A 23,478-nucleotide genomic window follows, 5' to 3' on the forward strand; every position below is an offset into this window, starting at 1 on the left:
TCCAAGCCTCCTACCAGGCTGAGAAAATTTCATAGGCCGATGCGGCTTGTCCAAAGCAAGAGGCTTCAACTTTTTGTCCAAGCCTCCTACCAGGCTGAGAAAATTTCATAGGCCGATGCGGCTTCTCCGAAGCAAGAGGCTTAAACTTTTTGTCCAAGCCTCCTACCAGGCTGAGAAAATTTCATAGGCCGATGCGGCTTCTCCGAAGCAAGAGGCTTAAACTTTTTGTCCAAGCCTCCTACCAGGCTGAGAAAAATTCATAGGCCGATGCGGCTTCTCCGAATCATGAGGTTTAAACTTTTTGTCCAAGCCTCCTACCAGGCTGAGAAAAATTCATAGGCCGATGCGGCTTCTCCGAAGCATGAGGCTTAAACTTTTTGTCCAAGCCTCCAACCTGGCTGCGAAAAATTCATAGGCCAATGCGGCTTCTCCGAAGCAAGAGGCTTAAACTTTTTGTCCAAGCCTCCTACCAGGCTGAGAAAAATTCATAGGCCGATGCAGCTTCTCCGAAGCAAGAGGCTTAAACTTTTTGTCCAAGCCTCCTACCTGGCGGAGAAAAATTCATAGGCCGATGCGGCTTCTCCGAAGCAAGAGGCTTAAACTTTTTGTCCAAGCCTCCTACCAGGCTGAGAAAATTTCATAGGCCGATGCGGCTTCTCCGAAGCAAGAGGCTTAAACTTTTTGTCCAAGCCTCCTACCTGGCTGAGAAAAATTCATAGGTCGATGCGGCTTCTCCGAAGCAGGGGCTTAAACTTTTTGTCCAAGCCTCCTACCTGGCTGCGAAAAATTCATAGGCCGATGCGGCTTCTCCGAAGCAAGAGGCTTAAACTTTTTGTCCAAGCCTCCTACCAGGCTGAGAAAAATTCATAGGCCGATGCGGCTTCTCCGAAGCAAGAGGCTTAAACTTTTTTTATGTCCAAGCCTCCTACCTGGCTGAGAAAAATTCATAGGCCGATGCGGCTTCTCCGAAGCAAGAGGCTTAAATTTTTTGTCCAAGCCTCCTACCTGGCTGAGAAAAATTCATAGGCCGATGCGGCTTCTCCGAAGCATGAGGCTTAAACTTTTTGTCCAAGCCTCCTACCAGGCTGAGAAAAATTCATAGGCCGATGCGGCTTCTCCGAAGCAAGAGGCTTAAACTTTTTGTCCAAGCCTCCAACCTGGCTGAGAAAAATTTATAGGCCGATGCGGCTTCTCCGAAGCAAGAGGCTTAAACTTTTTGTCCAAGCCTCCTACCAGGCTGAGAAAAATTCATAGGCCGATGTGGCTTCTCCGAAGCATGAGGCTTAAACTTTTTGTCCAAGCCTCCTACCAGGCTGAGAAAAATTCATAGGCCGATGCGGCTTCTCCAAAGCAAGAGGCTTAAACTTTTTGTCCAAGCCTCCTACCTGGCTGAGAAAAATTCATAGGCCGATGCGGCTTCTCCGAAGCATGAGGCTTAAACTTTTTGTCCAAGCCTCCTACCTGGCTGAGAAAAATTCATAGGCCGATGCGGCTTCTCCGAAGCAAGAGGCTTAAACTTTTTGTCCAAGCCTCCAACCTGGCTGAGAAAAATTCATAGGCCGATGCGGCTTCTCCGAAGCAAGAGGCTTAAACTTTTTGTCCAAGCCTCCTACCAGGCTGAGAAAATTTCATAGGCCGATGCGGCTTCTCCGAAGCAAGAGGCTTAAACTTTTTGTCCAAGCCTCCTACCAGGCTGAGAAAATTTCATAGGCCGATGCGGCTTCTCCGAAGCAAGAGGCTAAAATTTTTTGTCCAAGCCTCCTACCTGGCTGAGAAAAATTCATAGGCCGATGCGGCTTCTCCGAAGCATGAGGCTTAAACTTTTTGTCCAAGCCTCCTACCAGGCTGAGAAAAATTCATAGGCCGATGCGGCTTCTCCGAAGCAAGAGGCTTAAACTTTTTGTCCAAGCCTCCAACATGGCTGAGAAAAATTCATAGGCCGATGCGGCTTCTCCGAAGCAAGAGGCTTAAACTTTTTGTCCAAGCCTCCTACCAGGCTGAGAAAATTTAATAGGCCGATGCGGCTTCTCCGAAGCAAGAGGCTTAAACTTTTTGTCTAAGCCTCCTACCAGGCTGAGAAAATTTCATAGGCCGATGCGGCTCCTCCGAAGCAAGAGCCTTAAACTTTTTGTCCAAGCCTCCTACCTGGCTGAGAAAAATTCATAGGCCGATGCGGCTTCTTCGAAGCAAGAGGCTTAAACTTTTTATCCAAGCCTCCTACCAGGCTGAAAAATTACATAGGCCGATGCAGCTTCTCCGAAGCAAGAGGGTTAAACTTTTGGCCAAGCCTCCTACCAGGCTGAGAAAATTTCATAGGCCGATGCGGCTTCTCCGAGACAAGAGGCTTACACTTTTTGTCCAAGCCTCCTACCTGGCAGAGAAAAATTCATAGGCTGATGCGGCTTCTCCGAAGCAAGAGGCTTAAACTTTTTGTCCAAGCCTCCTACCAGGCTGAGAAAATTTCATTGGCCGATGCGGCTTCTCCGAAGCAAGAGGCTTAAACTTTTTGTCCAAGCCTCCAACCTGGCTGAGAAAAATTCATAGGCCGATGCGGCTTCTCCGAAGCAAGAGGCTTAAACTTTTTGTCCAAGCCTCCTACCAGGCTGAGAAAATTTCATAGGCCGATGCGGCTTCTCCGAAGCAAGAGGCTTAAACTTTTTGTCCAAGCCTCCTACCAGGCTGAGAAAATTTCAAAGGCCGATGCGGCTTCTCCGAAGAAAGAGGCTTTAACTTTTTGTCCAAGCCTCCAACCTGGCTGAGAAAAATTCATAGGCCGATGCGGCTTCTCCGAAGCAAGAGGCTTAAACTTTTTGTCCAAGCCTCCTACCTGTCTGAGAAAAATTCATAGGCCGATGCGGCTTCTCCGAAGCATGAGGCTTAAACTTTTTGTCCAAGCCTCCTACCAGGCTGAGAAAAATTCATAGGCCGATGCGGCTTCTCCGAAGCAAGAGGCTTAAACTTTTTGTCCAAGCCTCCTACCTGGCTGAGAAAAATTCATAGGCCGATGCGGCTTCTCCGAAGCAAGAGGCTTAAACTTTTTGTCCAAGCCTCCTACCAGGCTGAGAAAAATTCATAGGCCGATGCGGCTTCTCCGAAGCAAGAGGCTTAAACTTTTTGTCCAAGCCTCCTTCCAGGCTGAGAAAATTTCATAGGCCGATGCGGCTTCTCCGAAGCAAGAGGCTTAAACTTTTTCTCTAAGCCTCCTAGCAGGCTGAGAAAATTTCATAGGCCGATGCGGCTCCTCCGAAGCAAGAGGCTTAAACTTTTTGTCCAAGCCTCCTACCTGGCTGAGAAAAATTCATAGGCCGATGCGGCTTCTCCGAAGCAAGAGGCTTAAACTTTTTGTCCAAGCCTCCTACCTGGCTGAGAAAAATTCATAGGCCGATGCGGCTTCTCCGAAGCATGAGGCTTAAACTTTTTGTCCAAGCCTCCTACCAGGCTGAGAAAAATTCATAGGCCGATGCGGCTTCTCCGAAGCAAGAGGCTTAAACTTTTTGTCCAAGCCTCCTACCTGGCTGAGAAAAATTCATAGGCCGATGCGGCTTCTCCGAAGCAAGAGGCTTAAACTTTTTGTCCAAGCCTCCTACCTGGCTGAGAAAAATTCATAGGCCGATGCGGCTTCTCCGAAGCAAGAGGCTTAAACTTTTTGTCCAAGCCTCCTACCAGGCTGAGAAAAATTCATAGGCCGATGCGGCTTCTCCGAAGCAAGAGGCTTAAACTTTTTGTCCAAGCCTCCAACCTGGCTGAGAAAAATTCATAGGCCGATGCGGCTTCTCCGAAGCAAGAGGCTTAAACTTTTTGTCCAAGCCTCCTACCAGGCTGAGAAAAATTCATAGGCCGATGCGGCTTCTCCGAAGCAAGCGGCTTAAACTTTTTGTCCAAGCCTCCAACATGGCTGAGAAAAATTCATAGGCCGATGCGGCTTCTCCGAAGCAAGAGGCTTAAACTTTTTGTCCAAGCCTCCTACCAGGCTGAGAAAATTTAATAGGCCGATGCGGCTTCTCCGAAGCAAGAGGCTTAAACTTTTTGTCCAAGCCTCCTACCAGGCTGAGAAAAATTCATAGGCCGATGCGGCTTCTCCGAAGCAAGAGGCTTAAACTTTTTGTCCAAGCCTCCAACATGGCTGAGAAAAATTCATAGGCCGATGCGGCTTCTCCGAAGCAAGAGGCTTAAACTTTTTGTCCAAGCCTCCTGCCAGGCTGAGAAAATTTAATAGGCCGATGCGGCTTCTCCGAAGCAAGAGGCTTAAACTTTTTGTCTAAGCCTCCTACCAGGCTGAGAAAATTTCATAGGCCGATGCGGCTCCTCCGAAGCAAGAGGCTTAAACTTTTTGTCCAAGCCTCCTACCTGGCTGAGAAAAATTCATAGGCCGATGCGGCTTCTTCGAAGCAAGAGGCTTAAACTTTTTATCCAAGCCTCCTACCAGGCTGAAAAATTACATAGGCCGATGCAGCTTCTCCGAAGCAAGAGGGTTAAACTTTTGGCCAAGCCTCCTACCAGGCTGAGAAAATTTCATAGGAAGATGCGGCTTCTCCGAGACAAGAGGCTTACACTTTTTGTCCAAGCCTCCTACCTGGCAGAGAAAAATTCATAGGCTGATGCGGCTTCTCCGAAGCAAGAGGCTTAAACTTTTTGTCCAAGCCTCCTACCAGGCTGAGAAAATTTCATTGGCCGATGCGGCTTCTCCGAAGCAAGAGGCTTAAACTTTTTGTCCAAGCCTCCAACCTGGCTGAGAAAAATTCATAGGCCGATGCGGCTTCTCCGAAGCAAGAGGCTTCAACTTTTTGTCCAAGCCTCCTACCTGTCTGAGAAAAATTCATAGGCCGATGCGGCTTCTCCGAAGCATGAGGCTTAAACTTTTTGTCCAAGCCTCCTACCAGGCTGAGAAAAATTCATAGGCCGATGCGGCTTCTCCGAAGCATGAGGCTTAAACTTTTTGTCCAAGCCTCCTACCAGGCTGAGAAAAATTCATAGGCCGATGCGGCTTCTCCGAAGCAAGAGGCTTAAACTTTTTGTCCAAGCCTCCTACCTGGCTGAGAAAAATTCATAGGCCGATGCGGCTTCTCCGAAGCATGAGGCTTAAACTTTTTGTCCAAGCCTCCTACCAGGCTGAGAAAAATTCATAGGCCGATGCGGCTTCTCCGAAGCAAGAGGCTTAAACTTTTTGTCCAAGCCTCCTTCCAGGCTGAGAAAATTTCATAGGCCGATGCGGCTTCTCCGAAGCAAGAGGCTTAAACTTTTTGTCTAAGCCTCCTAGCAGGCTGAGAAAATTTCATAGGCCGATGCGGCTCCTCCGAAGCAAGAGGCTTAAACTTTTTGTCCAAGCCTCCTACCAGGCTGAGAAAAATTCATAGGCCGATGCGGCTTCTCCGAAGCAAGAGGCTTAAACTTTTTGTCCAAGCCTCCTACCAGGCTGAGAAAAATTCATAGGCCGATGCGGCTTCTCCGAAGCAAGAGGCTTAAACTTTTTGTCCAAGCCTCCTACCTGGCTGAGAAAAATTCATAGGCCGATGCGGCTTCTCCAAAGCATGAGGCTTAAACTTTTTGTCCAAGCCTCCTACCAGGCTGAGAAAAATTCATAGGCCGATGCGGCTTCTCCGAAGCAAGAGGCTTAAACTTTTTGTCCAAGCCTCCTACCTGGCTGAGAAAAATTCATAGGCCGATGCGGCTTCTCCGAAGCATGAGGCTTAAACTTTTTGTCCAAGCCTCCTACCAGTCTGAGAAAAATTCATAGGCCGATGCGGCTTCTCCGAAGCAAGAGGCTTAAACTTTTTGTCCAAGCCTCCTACCTGGCTGAGAAAAATTCATAGGCCGATGCGGCTCCTCCGAAGCAAGAGGCTTAAACTTTTTGTCCAAGCCTCCTACCTGGCTGAGAAAAATTCATAGGCCGATGCGGCTTCTCCGAAGCAAGAGGCTTAAACTTTTTGTCCAAGCCTCCTACCAGGCTGAGAAAAATTCATAGGCCGATGCGGCTTCTCCGAAGCAAGAGGCTTAAACTTTTTGTCCAAGCCTCCAACCTGGCTGAGAAAAATTCATAGGCCGATGCGGCTTCTCCGAAGCAAGAGGCTTAAACTTTTTGTCCAAGCCTCCTACCAGGCTGAGAAAAATTCATAGGCCGATGCGGCTTCTCCGAAGCAAGAGGCTTAAACTTTTTGTCCAAGCCTCCAACCTGGCTGAGAAAAATTCATAGGCCGATGCGGCTTCTCCGAAGCAAGAGGCTTAAACTTTTTGTCCAAGCCTCCTACCAGGCTGAGAAAAATTCATAGGCCGATGCGGCTTCTCCGAAGCAAGAGGCTTAAACTTTTTGTCCAAGCCTCCAACATGGCTGGGAAAAATTCATAGGCCGATGCGGCTTCTCCGAAGCAAGAGGCTTAAACTTTTTGTCCAAGCCTCCTACCAGGCTGAGAAAATTTAATAGGCCGATGCGGCTTCTCCGAAGCAAGAGGCTTAAACTTTTTGTCCAAGCCTCCTACCAGGCTGAGAAAAATTCATAGGCCGATGCGGCTTCTCCGAAGCAAGAGGCTTAAACTTTTTGTCCAAGCCTCCAACATGGCTGAGAAAAATTCATAGGCCGATGCGGCTTCTCCGAAGCAAGAGGCTTAAACTTTTTGTCCAAGCCTCCTGCCAGGCTGAGAAAATTTAATAGGCCGATGCGGCTTCTCCGAAGCAAGAGGCTTAAACTTTTTGTCTAAGCCTCCTACCAGGCTGAGAAAATTTCATAGGCCGATGCGGCTCCTCCGAAGCAAGAGGCTTAAACTTTTTGTCCAAGCCTCCTACCTGGCTGAGAAAAATTCATAGGCCGATGCGGCTTCTTCGAAGCAAGAGGCTTAAACTTTTTATCCAAGCCTCCTACCAGGCTGAAAAATTACATAGGCCGATGCAGCTTCTCCGAAGCAAGAGGGTTAAACTTTTGGCCAAGCCTCCTACCAGGCTGAGAAAATTTCATAGGAAGATGCGGCTTCTCCGAGACAAGAGGCTTACACTTTTTGTCCAAGCCTCCTACCTGGCAGAGAAAAATTCATAGGCTGATGCGGCTTCTCCGAAGCAAGAGGCTTAAACTTTTTGTCCAAGCCTCCTACCAGGCTGAGAAAATTTCATTGGCCGATGCGGCTTCTCCGAAGCAAGAGGCTTAAACTTTTTGTCCAAGCCTCCAACCTGGCTGAGAAAAATTCATAGGCCGATGCGGCTTCTCCGAAGCAAGAGGCTTCAACTTTTTGTCCAAGCCTCCTACCTGTCTGAGAAAAATTCATAGGCCGATGCGGCTTCTCCGAAGCATGAGGCTTAAACTTTTTGTCCAAGCCTCCTACCAGGCTGAGAAAAATTCATAGGCCGATGCGGCTTCTCCGAAGCATGAGGCTTAAACTTTTTGTCCAAGCCTCCTACCAGGCTGAGAAAAATTCATAGGCCGATGCGGCTTCTCCGAAGCAAGAGGCTTAAACTTTTTGTCCAAGCCTCCTACCTGGCTGAGAAAAATTCATAGGCCGATGCGGCTTCTCCGAAGCAAGAGGCTTAAACTTTTTGTCCAAGCCTCCTACCAGGCTGAGAAAAATTCATAGGCCGATGCGGCTTCTCCGAAGCAAGAGGCTTAAACTTTTTGTCCAAGCCTCCTTCCAGGCTGAGAAAATTTCATAGGCCGATGCGGCTTCTCCGAAGCAAGAGGCTTAAACTTTTTGTCTAAGCCTCCTAGCAGGCTGAGAAAATTTCATAGGCCGATGCGGCTCCTCCGAAGCAAGAGGCTTAAACTTTTTGTCCAAGCCTCCTACCTGGCTGAGAAAAATTCATAGGCCGATGCGGCTTCTCCGAAGCAAGAGGCTTAAACTTTTTGTCCAAGCCTCCTACCAGGCTGAGAAAAATTCATAGGCCGATGCGGCTTCTCCGAAGCAAGAGGCTTAAACTTTTTGTCCAAGCCTCCTACCTGGCTGAGAAAAATTCATAGGCCGATGCGGCTTCTCCAAAGCATGAGGCTTAAACTTTTTGTCCAAGCCTCCTACCAGGCTGAGAAAAATTCATAGGCCGATGCGGCTTCTCCGAAGCAAGAGGCTTAAACTTTTTGTCCAAGCCTCCTACCTGGCTGAGAAAAATTCATAGGCCGATGCGGCTTCTCCGAAGCATGAGGCTTAAACTTTTTGTCCAAGCCTCCTACCAGGCTGAGAAAAATTCATAGGCCGATGCGGCTTCTCCGAAGCAAGAGGCTTAAACTTTTTGTCCAAGCCTCCTACCTGGCTGAGAAAAATTCATAGGCCGATGCGGCTCCTCCGAAGCAAGAGGCTTAAACTTTTTGTCCAAGCCTCCTACCTGGCTGAGAAAAATTCATAGGCCGATGCGGCTTCTCCGAAGCAAGAGGCTTAAACTTTTTGTCCAAGCCTCCTACCAGGCTGAGAAAAATTCATAGGCCGATGCGGCTTCTCCGAAGCAAGAGGCTTAAACTTTTTGTCCAAGCCTCCAACCTGGCTGAGAAAAATTCATAGGCCGATGCGGCTTCTCCGAAGCAAGAGGCTTAAACTTTTTGTCCAAGCCTCCTACCAGGCTGAGAAAAATTCATAGGCCGATGCGGCTTCTCCGAAGCAAGAGGCTTAAACTTTTTGTCCAAGCCTCCAACATGGCTGAGAAAAATTCATAGGCCGATGTGGCTTCTCCGAAGCAAGAGGCTTAAACTTTTTGTCCAAGCCTCCTACCAGGCTGAGAAAATTTAATAGGCCGATGCGGCTTCTCCGAAGCAAGAGGCTTAAACTTTTTGTCCAAGCCTCCTACCAGGCTGAGAAAAATTCATAGGCCGATGCGGCTTCTCCGAAGCAAGAGGCTTAAACTTTTTGTCCAAGCCTCCTACCAGGCTGAGAAAAATTCATAGGCCGATGCGGCTTCTCCGAAGCAAGAGGCTTAAACTTTTTGTCCAAGCCTCCTACCAGGCTGAGAAAATTTAATAGGCCGATGCGGCTTCTCCGAAGCAAGAGGCTTAAACTTTTTGTCTAAGCCTCCTACCAGGCTGAGAAAATTTCATAGGCCGATGCGGCTCCTCCGAAGCAAGAGGCTTAAACTTTTTGTCCAAGCCTCCTACCTGGCTGAGAAAAATTCATAGGCCGATGCGGCTTCTTCGAAGCAAGAGGCTTAAACTTTTTATCCAAGCCTCCTACCAGGCTGAAAAATTACATAGGCCGATGCAGCTTCTCCGAAGCAAGAGGGTTAAACTTTTGGCCAAGCCTCCTACCAGGCTGAGAAAATTTCATAGGCCGATGCGGCTTCTCCGAGACAAGAGGCTTACACTTTTTGTCCAAGCCTCCTACCTGGCAGAGAAAAATTCATAGGCTGATGCGGCTTCTCCGAAGCAAGAGGCTTAAACTTTTTGTCCAAGCCTCCTACCAGGCTGAGAAAATTTCATAGGCCGATGCGGCTTCTCCGAAGCAAGAGGCTTAAACTTTTTGTCCAAGCCTCCAACCTGGCTGAGAAAAATTCATAGGCCGATGCGGCTTCTCCGAAGCAAGAGGCTTAAACTTTTTGTCCAAGCCTCCTACCAGGCTGAGAAAATTTCATAGGCCGATGCGGCTTCTCCGAAGCAAGAGGCTTAAACTTTTTGTCCAAGCCTCCTACCAGGCTGAGAAAATTTCAAAGGCCGATGCGGCTTCTCCGAAGAAAGAGGCTTTAACTTTTTGTCCAAGCCTCCAACCTGGCTGAGAAAAATTCATAGGCCGATGCGGCTTCTCCGAAGCAAGAGGCTTAAACTTTTTGTCCAAGCCTCCTACCAGGCTGAGAAAAATTCATAGGCCGATGCGGCTTCTCCGAAGCAAGAGGCTTAAACTTTTTGTCCAAGCCTCCTACCTGGCTGAGAAAAATTCATAGGCCGATGCGGCTTCTCCAAAGCATGAGGCTTAAACTTTTTGTCCAAGCCTCCTACCAGGCTGAGAAAAATTCATAGGCCGATGCGGCTTCTCCGAAGCAAGAGGCTTAAACTTTTTGTCCAAGCCTCCTACCTGGCTGAGAAAAATTCATAGGCCGATGCGGCTTCTCCGAAGCATGAGGCTTAAACTTTTTGTCCAAGCCTCCTACCAGGCTGAGAAAAATTCATAGGCCGATGCGGCTTCTCCGAAGCAAGAGGCTTAAACTTTTTGTCCAAGCCTCCTACCTGGCTGAGAAAAATTCATAGGCCGATGCGGCTCCTCCGAAGCAAGAGGCTTAAACTTTTTGTCCAAGCCTCCTACCTGGCTGAGAAAAATTCATAGGCCGATGCGGCTTCTCCGAAGCATGAGGCTTAAACTTTTTGTCCAAGCCTCCTACCAGGCTGAGAAAAATTCATAGGCCGATGCGGCTTCTCCGAAGCAAGAGGCTTAAACTTTTTGTCCAAGCCTCCAACCTGGCTGAGAAAAATTCATAGGCCGATGCGGCTTCTCCGAAGCAAGAGGCTTAAACTTTTTGTCCAAGCCTCCTACCAGGCTGAGAAAAATTCATAGGCCGATGCGGCTTCTCCGAAGCATGAGGCTTAAACTTTTTGTCCAAGCCTCCTACCAGGCTGAGAAAAATTCATAGGCCGATGCGGCTTCTCCAAAGCAAGAGGCTTAAACTTTTTGTCCAAGCCTCCTACCTGGCTGAGAAAAATTCATTGGCCGATGCGGCTTCTCCGAAGCATGAGGCTTTAACTTTTTGTCCAAGCCTCCTACCAGGCTGAGAAAAATTCATAGGCCGATGCGGCTTCTCCGAAGCAAGAGGCTTAAACTTTTTGTCCAAGCCTCCAACCTGGCTGAGAAAAATTCATAGGCCGATGCGGCTTCTCCGAAGCAAGAGGCTTAAACTTTTTGTCCAAGCCTCCTACCAGGCTGAGAAAATTTCATAGGCCGATGCGGCTTCTCCGAGACAAGAGGCTTACACTTTTTGTCCAAGCCTCCTACCTGGCTGAGAAAAATTCATAGGCCGATGCGGCTTCTCCGAAGCAAGAGGCTTAAACTTTTTGTCCAAGCCTCCTACCAGGCTGAGAAAATTTCATTGGCCGATGCGGCTTCTCCGAAGCAAGAGGCTTAAAACTTTTTGTCCAAGCCTCCAACCTGGCTGAGAAAAATTCATAGGCCGATGCGGCTTCTCCGAAGCAAGAGGCTTAAACTTTTTGTCCAAGCCTCCTACCAGGCTGAGAAAATTTCATAGGCCGATGCGGCTTCTCCGAAGCAAGAGGCTTAAACTTTTTGTCCAAGCCTCCTACCTGGCTGAGAAAAATTCATAGGCCGATGCGGCTTCTCCGAAGCATGAGGCTTAAACTTTTTGTCCAAGCCTCCTACCAGGCTGAGAAAAATTCATAGGCCGATGCGGCTTCTCCGAAGCAATAGGCTTAAACTTTTTGTCCAAGCCTCCAACCTGGCTGAGAAAAATTTATAGGCCGATGCGGCTTCTCCGAAGCAAGAGGCTTAAACTTTTTGTCCAAGCCTCCTACCAGGCTGAGAAAAATTCATAGGCCGATGTGGCTTCTCCGAAGCATGAGGCTTAAACTTTTTGTCCAAGCCTCCTACCAGGCTGAGAAAAATTCATAGGCCGATGCGGCTTCTCCAAAGCAAGAGGCTTAAACTTTTTGTCCAAGCCTCCTACCTGGCTGAGAAAAATTCATAGGCCGATGCGGCTTCTCCGAAGCATGAGGCTTAAACTTTTTGTCCAAGCCTCCTACCAGGCTGAGAAAAATTCATAGGCCGATGCGGCTTCTCCGAAGCAAGAGGCTTAAACTTTTTGTCCAAGCCTCCAACCTGGCTGAGAAAAATTCATAGGCCGATGCGGCTTCTCCGAAGCAAGAGGCTTAAACTTTTTGTCCAACCCTCCTACCAGGCTGAGAAAATTTCATAGGCCGATGCGGCTTCTCCGAAGCAAGAGGCTTAAACTTTTTGTCCAAGCCTCCTACCAGGCTGAGACAATTTCATAGGCCGATGCGGCTTCTCCGAAGCAAGAGGCTTAAACTTTTTGTCCAAGCCTCCTACCAGGCTGAGAAAATTTCATAGGCCGATGCGGCTTCTCCGAAGCAAGAGGCTTAAATTTTTTGTCCAAGCCTCCTACCTGGCTGAGAAAAATTCATAGGCCGATGCGGCTTCTCCGAAGCAAGAGGCTTAAACTTTTTGTCCAAGCCTCCTAATTGGTTGAGAAAAATTCATAGACCGATGCGGCTTCTCCGAAGCAAGAGGCTTAATCTTTTGTCCAAGCCTCCTACCAGGCTGAGAAAATTGCATAGGCCGATGCGGCTTCTCCGAAGCAAGAGGCTTAAACTTTTTGTCCAAGCCTCCTACCAGACTGAGAAAATTTCAAAGGCCGATGCGGCTTTTCCGAAGCAAGAGGCTTAAACTTTTGTCCAAGCCTCCTACCAGGCTGAGAAAATTTCATAGGCCGATGCGGCTTCTCCGAAGCAAGAGGCTTGAACTTTTTGTCCAAGCCTCCTACCAGGCTGAGAAAATTTCATAGGCCGATGCGGCTTCTCCGAAGCAAGAGGCTTAAACTTTTTGTCCAAGCCTCCTACCAGGCTGAGAAAATTTCATAGGCCGATGCGGCTCCTCCGAAGCAAGAGGCTTAAACTTTTTGTCCAAGCCTCCTACCAGGCTGAGAAAATTTCATAGGCCGATGCGGCTTCTCCGAAGCAAGAGGCTTAAACTTTTTGTCCAAGCCTCCTACCAGGCTGAGAAAATTTCATAGGCCGGTGCGGCTTCTCCGAAGCAAGAGGCTTAAACTTTTTGTCCAAGCCTCCTACCAGGCTGAGAAAATTTCATAGGCCGATGCGGCTTCTCCGAAGCAAGAAGCTTAAACTTTTTGTCCAAGCCTCCTACCTGGCTGAGAAAAATTCATAGGCCGATGCGGCTTCTCCGAAGCAGGGGCTTAAACTTTTTGTCCAAGCCTCCTACCTGGCTGACAAAATTTCATAGTCCGATGCGGCTTCTCCGAAGCAAGAGGCTTAAACTTTTTGTCCAAGCCTCCTACCTGGCTGAGAAAATTTCATAGGCCGATGCGGCTTCTCCGAAGCAAGAGGCTTAAACTTTTTGTCCAAGCCTCCAACCTGGCTGAGAAAAATTCATAGGCCGATGCGGCTTCTCCGAAGCAAGAGGCTTAAACTTTTTGTCCAAGCCTCCTACCAGGCTGAGAAAATTTCATAGGCCGATGCGGCTTCTCCGAAGCAAGAGGCTTAAACTTTTTGTCCAAGCCTCCAACCTGGCTGAGAAAAATTCATAGGCCGATGCGGCTTCTCCGAAGCAAGAGGCTTAAACTTTTTGTCCAAGCCTCCTACCAGGCTGAGAAAATTTCATAGGCCGATGCGGCTTCTCCGAAGCAAGAGGCTTAAACTTTTTGTCCAAGCCTCCTACCTGGCTGAGAAAAATTCATAGGCCGATGCGGCTTCTCCGAAGCATGAGGCTTAAACTTTTTGTCCAAGCCTCCTACCAGGCTGAGAAAAATTCATAGGCCGATGCGGCTTCTCCGAAGCAAGAGGCTTAAACTTTTTGTCCAAGCCTCCAACCTGGCTGAGAAAAATTTATAGGCCGATGCGGCTTCTCCGAAGCAAGAGGCTTAAACTTTTTGTCCAAGCCTCCTACCAGGCTGAGAAAAATTCATAGGCCGATGTGGCTTCTCCGAAGCATGAGGCTTAAACTTTTTGTCCAAGCCTCCTACCAGGCTGAGAAAAATTCATAGGCCGATGCGGCTTCTCCAAAGCAAGAGGCTTAAACTTTTTGTCCAAGCCTCCTACCTGGCTGAGAAAAATTCATAGGCCGATGCGGCTTCTCCGAAGCATGAGGCTTAAACTTTTTGTCCAAGCCTCCTACCAGGCTGAGAAAAATTCATAGGCCGATGCGGCTTCTCCGAAGCAAGAGGCTTAAACTTTTTGTCCAAGCCTCCAACCTGGCTGAGAAAAATTCATAGGCCGATGCGGCTTCTCCGAAGCAAGAGGCTTAAACTTTTTGTCCAACCCTCCTACCAGGCTGAGAAAATTTCATAGGCCGATGCGGCTTCTCCGAAGCAAGAGGCTTAAACTTTTTGTCCAAGCCTCCTACCAGGCTGAGAAAATTTCATAGGCCGATGCGGCTTCTCCGAAGCAAGAGGCTTAAACTTTTTGTCCAAGCCTCCTACCAGGCTGAGAAAATTTCAAAGGCCGATGCGGCTTCTCCGAAGCAAGAGGCTTAAACTTTTTGTCCAAGCCTCCAACCTGGCTGAGAAAAATTCATAGGCCGATGCGGCTTCTCCGAAGCAAGAGGCTTAAACTTTTTGTCCAAGCCTCCTACCTGGCTGAGAAAAATTCATCGGCCGATGCGGCTTCTCTGAAGCATGAGGCTTAAACTTTTTGTCCAAGCCTCCTACCAGGCTGAGAAAAATTCATAGGCCGATGCGGCTTCTCCGAAGCAAGAGGCTTAAATTTTTTGTCCAAGCCTCCTACCTGGCTGAGAAAAATTCATAGGCCGATGCGGCTTCTCCGAAGCAAGAGGCTTAAACTTTTTGTCTAAGCCTCCTAGCAGGCTGAGAAAATTTCATAGGCCGATGCGGCTCCTCCGAAGCAAGAGGCTTAAACTTTTTGTCCAAGCCTCCTACCAGGCTGAGAAAAATTCATAGGCCGATGCGGCTTCTCCGAAGCAAGAGGCTTAAACTTTTTGTCCAAGCCTCCTACCAGGCTGAGAAAAATTCATAGGCCGATGCGGCTTCTCCGAAGCAAGAGGCTTAAACTTTTTGTCCAAGCCTCCTACCTGGCTGAGAAAAATTCATAGGCCGATGCGGCTTCTCCAAAGCATGAGGCTTAAACTTTTTGTCCAAGCCTCCTACCAGGCTGAGAAAAATTCATAGGCCGATGCGGCTTCTCCGAAGCAAGAGGCTTAAACTTTTTGTCCAAGCCTCCTACCTGGCTGAGAAAAATTCATAGGCCGATGCGGCTTCTCCGAAGCATGAGGCTTAAACTTTTTGTCCAAGCCTCCTACCAGTCTGAGAAAAATTCATAGGCCGATGCGGCTTCTCCGAAGCAAGAGGCTTAAACTTTTTGTCCAAGCCTCCTACCTGGCTGAGAAAAATTCATAGGCCGATGCGGCTCCTCCGAAGCAAGAGGCTTAAACTTTTTGTCCAAGCCTCCTACCTGGCTGAGAAAAATTCATAGGCCGATGCGGCTTCTCCGAAGCAAGAGGCTTAAACTTTTTGTCCAAGCCTCCTACCAGGCTGAGAAAAATTCATAGGCCGATGCGGCTTCTCCGAAGCAAGAGGCTTAAACTTTTTGTCCAAGCCTCCAACCTGGCTGAGAAAAATTCATAGGCCGATGCGGCTTCTCCGAAGCAAGAGGCTTAAACTTTTTGTCCAAGCCTCCTACCAGGCTGAGAAAAATTCATAGGCCGATGCGGCTTCTCCGAAGCAAGAGGCTTAAACTTTTTGTCCAAGCCTCCAACCTGGCTGAGAAAAATTCATAGGCCGATGCGGCTTCTCCGAAGCAAGAGGCTTAAACTTTTTGTCCAAGCCTCCTACCAGGCTGAGAAAAATTCATAGGCCGATGCGGCTTCTCCGAAGCAAGAGGCTTAAACTTTTTGTCCAAGCCTCCAACATGGCTGGGAAAAATTCATAGGCCGATGCGGCTTCTCCGAAGCAAGAGGCTTAAACTTTTTGTCCAAGCCTCCTACCAGGCTGAGAAAATTTAATAGGCCGATGCGGCTTCTCCGAAGCAAGAGGCTTAAACTTTTTGTCCAAGCCTCCTACCAGGCTGAGAAAAATTCATAGGCCGATGCGGCTTCTCCGAAGCAAGAGGCTTAAACTTTTTGTCCAAGCCTCCAACATGGCTGAGAAAAATTCATAGGCCGATGCGGCTTCTCCGAAGCAAGAGGCTTAAACTTTTTGTCCAAGCCTCCTGCCAGGCTGAGAAAATTTAATAGGCCGATGCGGCTTCTCCGAAGCAAGAGGCTTAAACTTTTTGTCTAAGCCTCCTACCAGGCTGAGAAAATTTCATAGGCCGATGCGGCTCCTCCGAAGCAAGAGGCTTAAACTTTTTGTCCAAGCCTCCTACCTGGCTGAGAAAAATTCATAGGCCGATGCGGCTTCTTCGAAGCAAGAGGCTTAAACTTTTTATCCAAGCCTCCTACCAGGCTGAAAAATTACATAGGCCGATGCAGCTTCTCCGAAGCAAGAGGGTTAAACTTTTGGCCAAGCCTCCTACCAGGCTGAGAAAATTTCATAGGAAGATGCGGCTTCTCCGAGACAAGAGGCTTACACTTTTTGTCCAAGCCTCCTACCTGGCAGAGAAAAATTCATAGGCTGATGCGGCTTCTCCGAAGCAAGAGGCTTAAACTTTTTGTCCAAGCCTCCTACCAGGCTGAGAAAATTTCATTGGCCGATGCGGCTTCTCCGAAGCAAGAGGCTTAAACTTTTTGTCCAAGCCTCCAACCTGGCTGAGAAAAATTCATAGGCCGATGCGGCTTCTCCGAAGCAAGAGGCTTCAACTTTTTGTCCAAGCCTCCTACCTGTCTGAGAAAAATTCATAGGCCGATGCGGCTTCTCCGAAGCATGAGGCTTAAACTTTTTGTCCAAGCCTCCTACCAGGCTGAGAAAAATTCATAGGCCGATGCGGCTTCTCCGAAGCATGAGGCTTAAACTTTTTGTCCAAGCCTCCTACCAGGCTGAGAAAAATTCATAGGCCGATGCGGCTTCTCCGAAGCAAGAGGCTTAAACTTTTTGTCCAAGCCTCCTACCTGGCTGAGAAAAATTCATAGGCCGATGCGGCTTCTCCGAAGCAAGAGGCTTAAACTTTTTGTCCAAGCCTCCTACCAGGCTGAGAAAAATTCATAGGCCGATGCGGCTTCTCCGAAGCAAGAGGCTTAAACTTTTTGTCCAAGCCTCCTTCCAGGCTGAGAAAATTTCATAGGCCGATGCGGCTTCTCCGAAGCAAGAGGCTTAAACTTTTTGTCTAAGCCTCCTAGCAGGCTGAGAAAATTTCATAGGCCGATGCGGCTCCTCCGAAGCAAGAGGCTTAAACTTTTTGTCCAAGCCTCCTACCTGGCTGAGAAAAATTCATAGGCCGATGCGGCTTCTCCGAAGCAAGAGGCTTAAACTTTTTGTCCAAGCCTCCTACCAGGCTGAGAAAAATTCATAGGCCGATGCGGCTTCTCCGAAGCAAGAGGCTTAAACTTTTTGTCCAAGCCTCCTACCTGGCTGAGAAAAATTCATAGGCCGATGCGGCTTCTCCAAAGCATGAGGCTTAAACTTTTTGTCCAAGCCTCCTACCAGGCTGAGAAAAATTCATAGGCCGATGCGGCTTCTCCGAAGCAAGAGGCTTAAACTTTTTGTCCAAGCCTCCTACCTGGCTGAGAAAAATTCATAGGCCGATGCGGCTTCTCCGAAGCATGAGGCTTAAACTTTTTGTCCAAGCCTCCTACCAGGCTGAGAAAAATTCATAGGCCGATGCGGCTTCTCCGAAGCAAGAGGCTTAAACTTTTTGTCCAAGCCTCCTACCTGGCTGAGAAAAATTCATAGGCCGATGCGGCTCCTCCGAAGCAAGAGGCTTAAACTTTTTGTCCAAGCCTCCTACCTGGCTGAGAAAAATTCATAGGCCGATGCGGCTTCTCCGAAGCAAGAGGCTTAAACTTTTTGTCCAAGCCTCCTACCAGGCTGAGAAAAATTCATAGGCCGATGCGGCTTCTCCGAAGCAAGAGGCTTAAACTTTTTGTCCAAGCCTCCAACCTGGCTGAGAAAAATTCATAGGCCGATGCGGCTTCTCCGAAGCAAGAGGCTTAAACTTTTTGTCCAAGCCTCCTACCAGGCTGAGAAAAATTCATAGGCCGATGCGGCTTCTCCGAAGCAAGAGGCTTAAACTTTTTGTCCAAGCCTCCAACATGGCTGAGAAAAATTCATAGGCCGATGTGGCTTCTCCGAAGCAAGAGGCTTAAACTTTTTGTCCAAGCCTCCTACCAGGCTGAGAAAATTTAATAGGCCGATGCGGCTTCTCCGAAGCAAGAGGCTTAAACTTTTTGTCCAAGCCTCCTACCAGGCTGAGAAAAATTCATAGGCCGATGCGGCTTCTCCGAAGCAAGAGGCTTAAACTTTTTGTCCAAGCCTCCTACCAGGCTGAGAAAAATTCATAGGCCGATGCGGCTTCTCCGAAGCAAGAGGCTTAAACTTTTTGTCCAAGCCTCCTACCAGGCTGAGAAAATTTAATAGGCCGATGCGGCTTCTCCGAAGCAAGAGGCTTAAACTTTTTGTCTAAGCCTCCTACCAGGCTGAGAAAATTTCATAGGCCGATGCGGCTCCTCCGAAGCAAGAGGCTTAAACTTTTTGTCCAAGCCTCCTACCTGGCTGAGAAAAATTCATAGGCCGATGCGGCTTCTTCGAAGCAAGAGGCTTAAACTTTTTATCCAAGCCTCCTACCAGGCTGAAAAATTACATAGGCCGATGCAGCTTCTCCGAAGCAAGAGGGTTAAACTTTTGGCCAAGCCTCCTACCAGGCTGAGAAAATTTCATAGGCCGATGCGGCTTCTCCGAGACAAGAGGCTTACACTTTTTGTCCAAGCCTCCTACCTGGCAGAGAAAAATTCATAGGCTGATGCGGCTTCTCCGAAGCAAGAGGCTTAAACTTTTTGTCCAAGCCTCCTACCAGGCTGAGAAAATTTCATAGGCCGATGCGGCTTCTCCGAAGCAAGAGGCTTAAACTTTTTGTCCAAGCCTCCAACCTGGCTGAGAAAAATTCATAGGCCGATGCGGCTTCTCCGAAGCAAGAGGCTTAAACTTTTTGTCCAAGCCTCCTACCAGGCTGAGAAAATTTCATAGGCCGATGCGGCTTCTCCGAAGCAAGAGGCTTAAACTTTTTGTCCAAGCCTCCTACCAGGCTGAGAAAATTTCAAAGGCCGATGCGGCTTCTCCGAAGAAAGAGGCTTTAACTTTTTGTCCAAGCCTCCAACCTGGCTGAGAAAAATTCATAGGCCGATGCGGCTTCTCCGAAGCAAGAGGCTTAAACTTTTTGTCCAAGCCTCCTACCAGGCTGAGAAAAATTCATAGGCCGATGCGGCTTCTCCGAAGCAAGAGGCTTAAACTTTTTGTCCAAGCCTCCTACCTGGCTGAGAAAAATTCATAGGCCGATGCGGCTTCTCCAAAGCATGAGGCTTAAACTTTTTGTCCAAGCCTCCTACCAGGCTGAGAAAAATTCATAGGCCGATGCGGCTTCTCCGAAGCAAGAGGCTTAAACTTTTTGTCCAAGCCTCCTACCTGGCTGAGAAAAATTCATAGGCCGATGCGGCTTCTCCGAAGCATGAGGCTTAAACTTTTTGTCCAAGCCTCCTACCAGGCTGAGAAAAATTCATAGGCCGATGCGGCTTCTCCGAAGCAAGAGGCTTAAACTTTTTGTCCAAGCCTCCTACCTGGCTGAGAAAAATTCATAGGCCGATGCGGCTCCTCCGAAGCAAGAGGCTTAAACTTTTTGTCCAAGCCTCCTACCTGGCTGAGAAAAATTCATAGGCCGATGCGGCTTCTCCGAAGCATGAGGCTTAAACTTTTTGTCCAAGCCTCCTACCAGGCTGAGAAAAATTCATAGGCCGATGCGGCTTCTCCGAAGCAAGAGGCTTAAACTTTTTGTCCAAGCCTCCAACCTGGCTGAGAAAAATTCATAGGCCGATGCGGCTTCTCCGAAGCAAGAGGCTTAAACTTTTTGTCCAAGCCTCCTACCAGGCTGAGAAAAATTCATAGGCCGATGCGGCTTCTCCGAAGCATGAGGCTTAAACTTTTTGTCCAAGCCTCCTACCAGGCTGAGAAAAATTCATAGGCCGATGCGGCTTCTCCAAAGCAAGAGGCTTAAACTTTTTGTCCAAGCCTCCTACCTGGCTGAGAAAAATTCATTGGCCGATGCGGCTTCTCCGAAGCATGAGGCTTTAACTTTTTGTCCAAGCCTCCTACCAGGCTGAGAAAAATTCATAGGCCGATGCGGCTTCTCCGAAGCAAGAGGCTTAAACTTTTTGTCCAAGCCTCCAACCTGGCTGAGAAAAATTCATAGGCCGATGCGGCTTCTCCGAAGCAAGAGGCTTAAACTTTTTGTCCAAGCCTCCTACCAGGCTGAGAAAATTTCATAGGCCGATGCGGCTTCTCCGAGACAAGAGGCTTACACTTTTTGTCCAAGCCTCCTACCTGGCTGAGAAAAATTCATAGGCCGATGCGGCTTCTCCGAAGCAAGAGGCTTAAACTTTTTGTCCAAGCCTCCTACCAGGCTGAGAAAATTTCATTGGCCGATGCGGCTTCTCCGAAGCAAGAGGCTTAAAACTTTTTGTCCAAGCCTCCAACCTGGCTGAGAAAAATTCATAGGCCGATGCGGCTTCTCCGAAGCAAGAGGCTTAAACTTTTTGTCCAAGCCTCCTACCAGGCTGAGAAAATTTCATAGGCCGATGCGGCTTCTCCGAAGCAAGAGGCTTAAACTTTTTGTCCAAGCCTCCTACCTGGCTGAGAAAAATTCATAGGCCGATGCGGCTTCTCCGAAGCATGAGGCTTAAACTTTTTGTCCAAGCCTCCTACCAGGCTGAGAAAAATTCATAGGCCGATGCGGCTTCTCCGAAGCAATAGGCTTAAACTTTTTGTCCAAGCCTCCAACCTGGCTGAGAAAAATTTATAGGCCGATGCGGCTTCTCCGAAGCAAGAGGCTTAAACTTTTTGTCCAAGCCTCCTACCAGGCTGAGAAAAATTCATAGGCCGATGTGGCTTCTCCGAAGCATGAGGCTTAAACTTTTTGTCCAAGCCTCCTACCAGGCTGAGAAAAATTCATAGGCCGATGCGGCTTCTCCAAAGCAAGAGGCTTAAACTTTTTGTCCAAGCCTCCTACCTGGCTGAGAAAAATTCATAGGCCGATGCGGCTTCTCCGAAGCATGAGGCTTAAACTTTTTGTCCAAGCCTCCTACCAGGCTGAGAAAAATTCATAGGCCGATGCGGCTTCTCCGAAGCAAGAGGCTTAAACTTTTTGTCCAAGCCTCCAACCTGGCTGAGAAAAATTCATAGGCCGATGCGGCTTCTCCGAAGCAAGAGGCTTAAACTTTTTGTCCAACCCTCCTACCAGGCTGAGAAAATTTCATAGGCCGATGCGGCTTCTCCGAAGCAAGAGGCTTAAACTTTTTGTCCAAGCCTCCTACCAGGCTGAGACAATTTCATAGGCCGATGCGGCTTCTCCGAAGCAAGAGGCTTAAACTTTTTGTCCAAGCCTCCTACCAGGCTGAGAAAATTTCATAGGCCGATGCGGCTTCTCCGAAGCAAGAGGCTTAAATTTTTTGTCCAAGCCTCCTACCTGGCTGAGAAAAATTCATAGGCCGATGCGGCTTCTCCGAAGCAAGAGGCTTAAACTTTTTGTCCAAGCCTCCTAATTGGTTGAGAAAAATTCATAGACCGATGCGGCTTCTCCGAAGCAAGAGGCTTAATCTTTTGTCCAAGCCTCCTACCAGGCTGAGAAAATTGCATAGGCCGATGCGGCTTCTCCGAAGCAAGAGGCTTAAACTTTTTGTCCAAGCCTCCTACCAGACTGAGAAAATTTCAAAGGCCGATGCGGCTTTTCCGAAGCAAGAGGCTTAAACTTTTGTCCAAGCCTCCTACCAGGCTGAGAAAATTTCATAGGCCGATGCGGCTTCTCCGAAGCAAGAGGCTTGAACTTTTTGTCCAAGCCTCCTACCAGGCTGAGAAAATTTCATAGGCCGATGCGGCTTCTCCGAAGCAAGAGGCTTAAACTTTTTGTCCAAGCCTCCTACCAGGCTGAGAAAATTTCATAGGCCGATGCGGCTCCTCCGAAGCAAGAGGCTTAAACTTTTTGTCCAAGCCTCCTACCAGGCTGAGAAAATTTCATAGGCCGATGCGGCTTCTCCGAAGCAAGAGGCTTAAACTTTTTGTCCAAGCCTCCTACCAGGCTGAGAAAATTTCATAGGCCGGTGCGGCTTCTCCGAAGCAAGAGGCTTAAACTTTTTGTCCAAGCCTCCTACCAGGCTGAGAAAATTTCATAGGCCGATGCGGCTTCTCCGAAGCAAGAAGCTTAAACTTTTTGTCCAAGCCTCCTACCTGGCTGAGAAAAATTCATAGGCCGATGCGGCTTCTCCGAAGCAGGGGCTTAAACTTTTTGTCCAAGCCTCCTACCTGGCTGACAAAATTTCATAGTCCGATGCGGCTTCTCCGAAGCAAGAGGCTTAAACTTTTTGTCCAAGCCTCCTACCTGGCTGAGAAAATTTCATAGGCCGATGCGGCTTCTCCGAAGCAAGAGGCTTAAACTTTTTGTCCAAGCCTCCAACCTGGCTGAGAAAAATTCATAGGCCGATGCGGCTTCTCCGAAGCAAGAGGCTTAAACTTTTTGTCCAAGCCTCCTACCAGGCTGAGAAAATTTCATAGGCCGATGCGGCTTCTCCGAAGCAAGAGGCTTAAACTTTTTGTCCAAGCCTCCAACCTGGCTGAGAAAAATTCATAGGCCGATGCGGCTTCTCCGAAGCAAGAGGCTTAAACTTTTTGTCCAAGCCTCCTACCAGGCTGAGAAAATTTCATAGGCCGATGCGGCTTCTCCGAAGCAAGAGGCTTAAACTTTTTGTCCAAGCCTCCTACCTGGCTGAGAAAAATTCATAGGCCGATGCGGCTTCTCCGAAGCATGAGGCTTAAACTTTTTGTCCAAGCCTCCTACCAGGCTGAGAAAAATTCATAGGCCGATGCGGCTTCTCCGAAGCAAGAGGCTTAAACTTTTTGTCCAAGCCTCCAACCTGGCTGAGAAAAATTTATAGGCCGATGCGGCTTCTCCGAAGCAAGAGGCTTAAACTTTTTGTCCAAGCCTCCTACCAGGCTGAGAAAAATTCATAGGCCGATGTGGCTTCTCCGAAGCATGAGGCTTAAACTTTTTGTCCAAGCCTCCTACCAGGCTGAGAAAAATTCATAGGCCGATGCGGCTTCTCCAAAGCAAGAGGCTTAAACTTTTTGTCCAAGCCTCCTACCTGGCTGAGAAAAATTCATAGGCCGATGCGGCTTCTCCGAAGCATGAGGCTTAAACTTTTTGTCCAAGCCTCCTACCAGGCTGAGAAAAATTCATAGGCCGATGCGGCTTCTCCGAAGCAAGAGGCTTAAACTTTTTGTCCAAGCCTCCAACCTGGCTGAGAAAAATTCATAGGCCGATGCGGCTTCTCCGAAGCAAGAGGCTTAAACTTTTTGTCCAACCCTCCTACCAGGCTGAGAAAATTTCATAGGCCGATGCGGCTTCTCCGAAGCAAGAGGCTTAAACTTTTTGTCCAAGCCTCCTACCAGGCTGAGAAAATTTCATAGGCCGATGCGGCTTCTCCGAAGCAAGAGGCTTAAACTTTTTGTCCAAGCCTCCTACCAGGCTGAGAAAATTTCAAAGGCCGATGCGGCTTCTCCGAAGCAAGAGGCTTAAACTTTTTGTCCAAGCCTCCAACCTGGCTGAGAAAAATTCATAGGCCGATGCGGCTTCTCCGAAGCAAGAGGCTTAAACTTTTTGTCCAAGCCTCCTACCTGGCTGAGAAAAATTCATCGGCCGATGCGGCTTCTCTGAAGCATGAGGCTTAAACTTTTTGTCCAAGC

This window comes from Mytilus californianus, unplaced genomic scaffold, assembly GCF_021869535.1.
Source record: "Mytilus californianus isolate M0D057914Y unplaced genomic scaffold, xbMytCali1.0.p SCAF_6, whole genome shotgun sequence".
Classification (NCBI taxonomy): domain Eukaryota; kingdom Metazoa; phylum Mollusca; class Bivalvia; order Mytilida; family Mytilidae; genus Mytilus; species Mytilus californianus.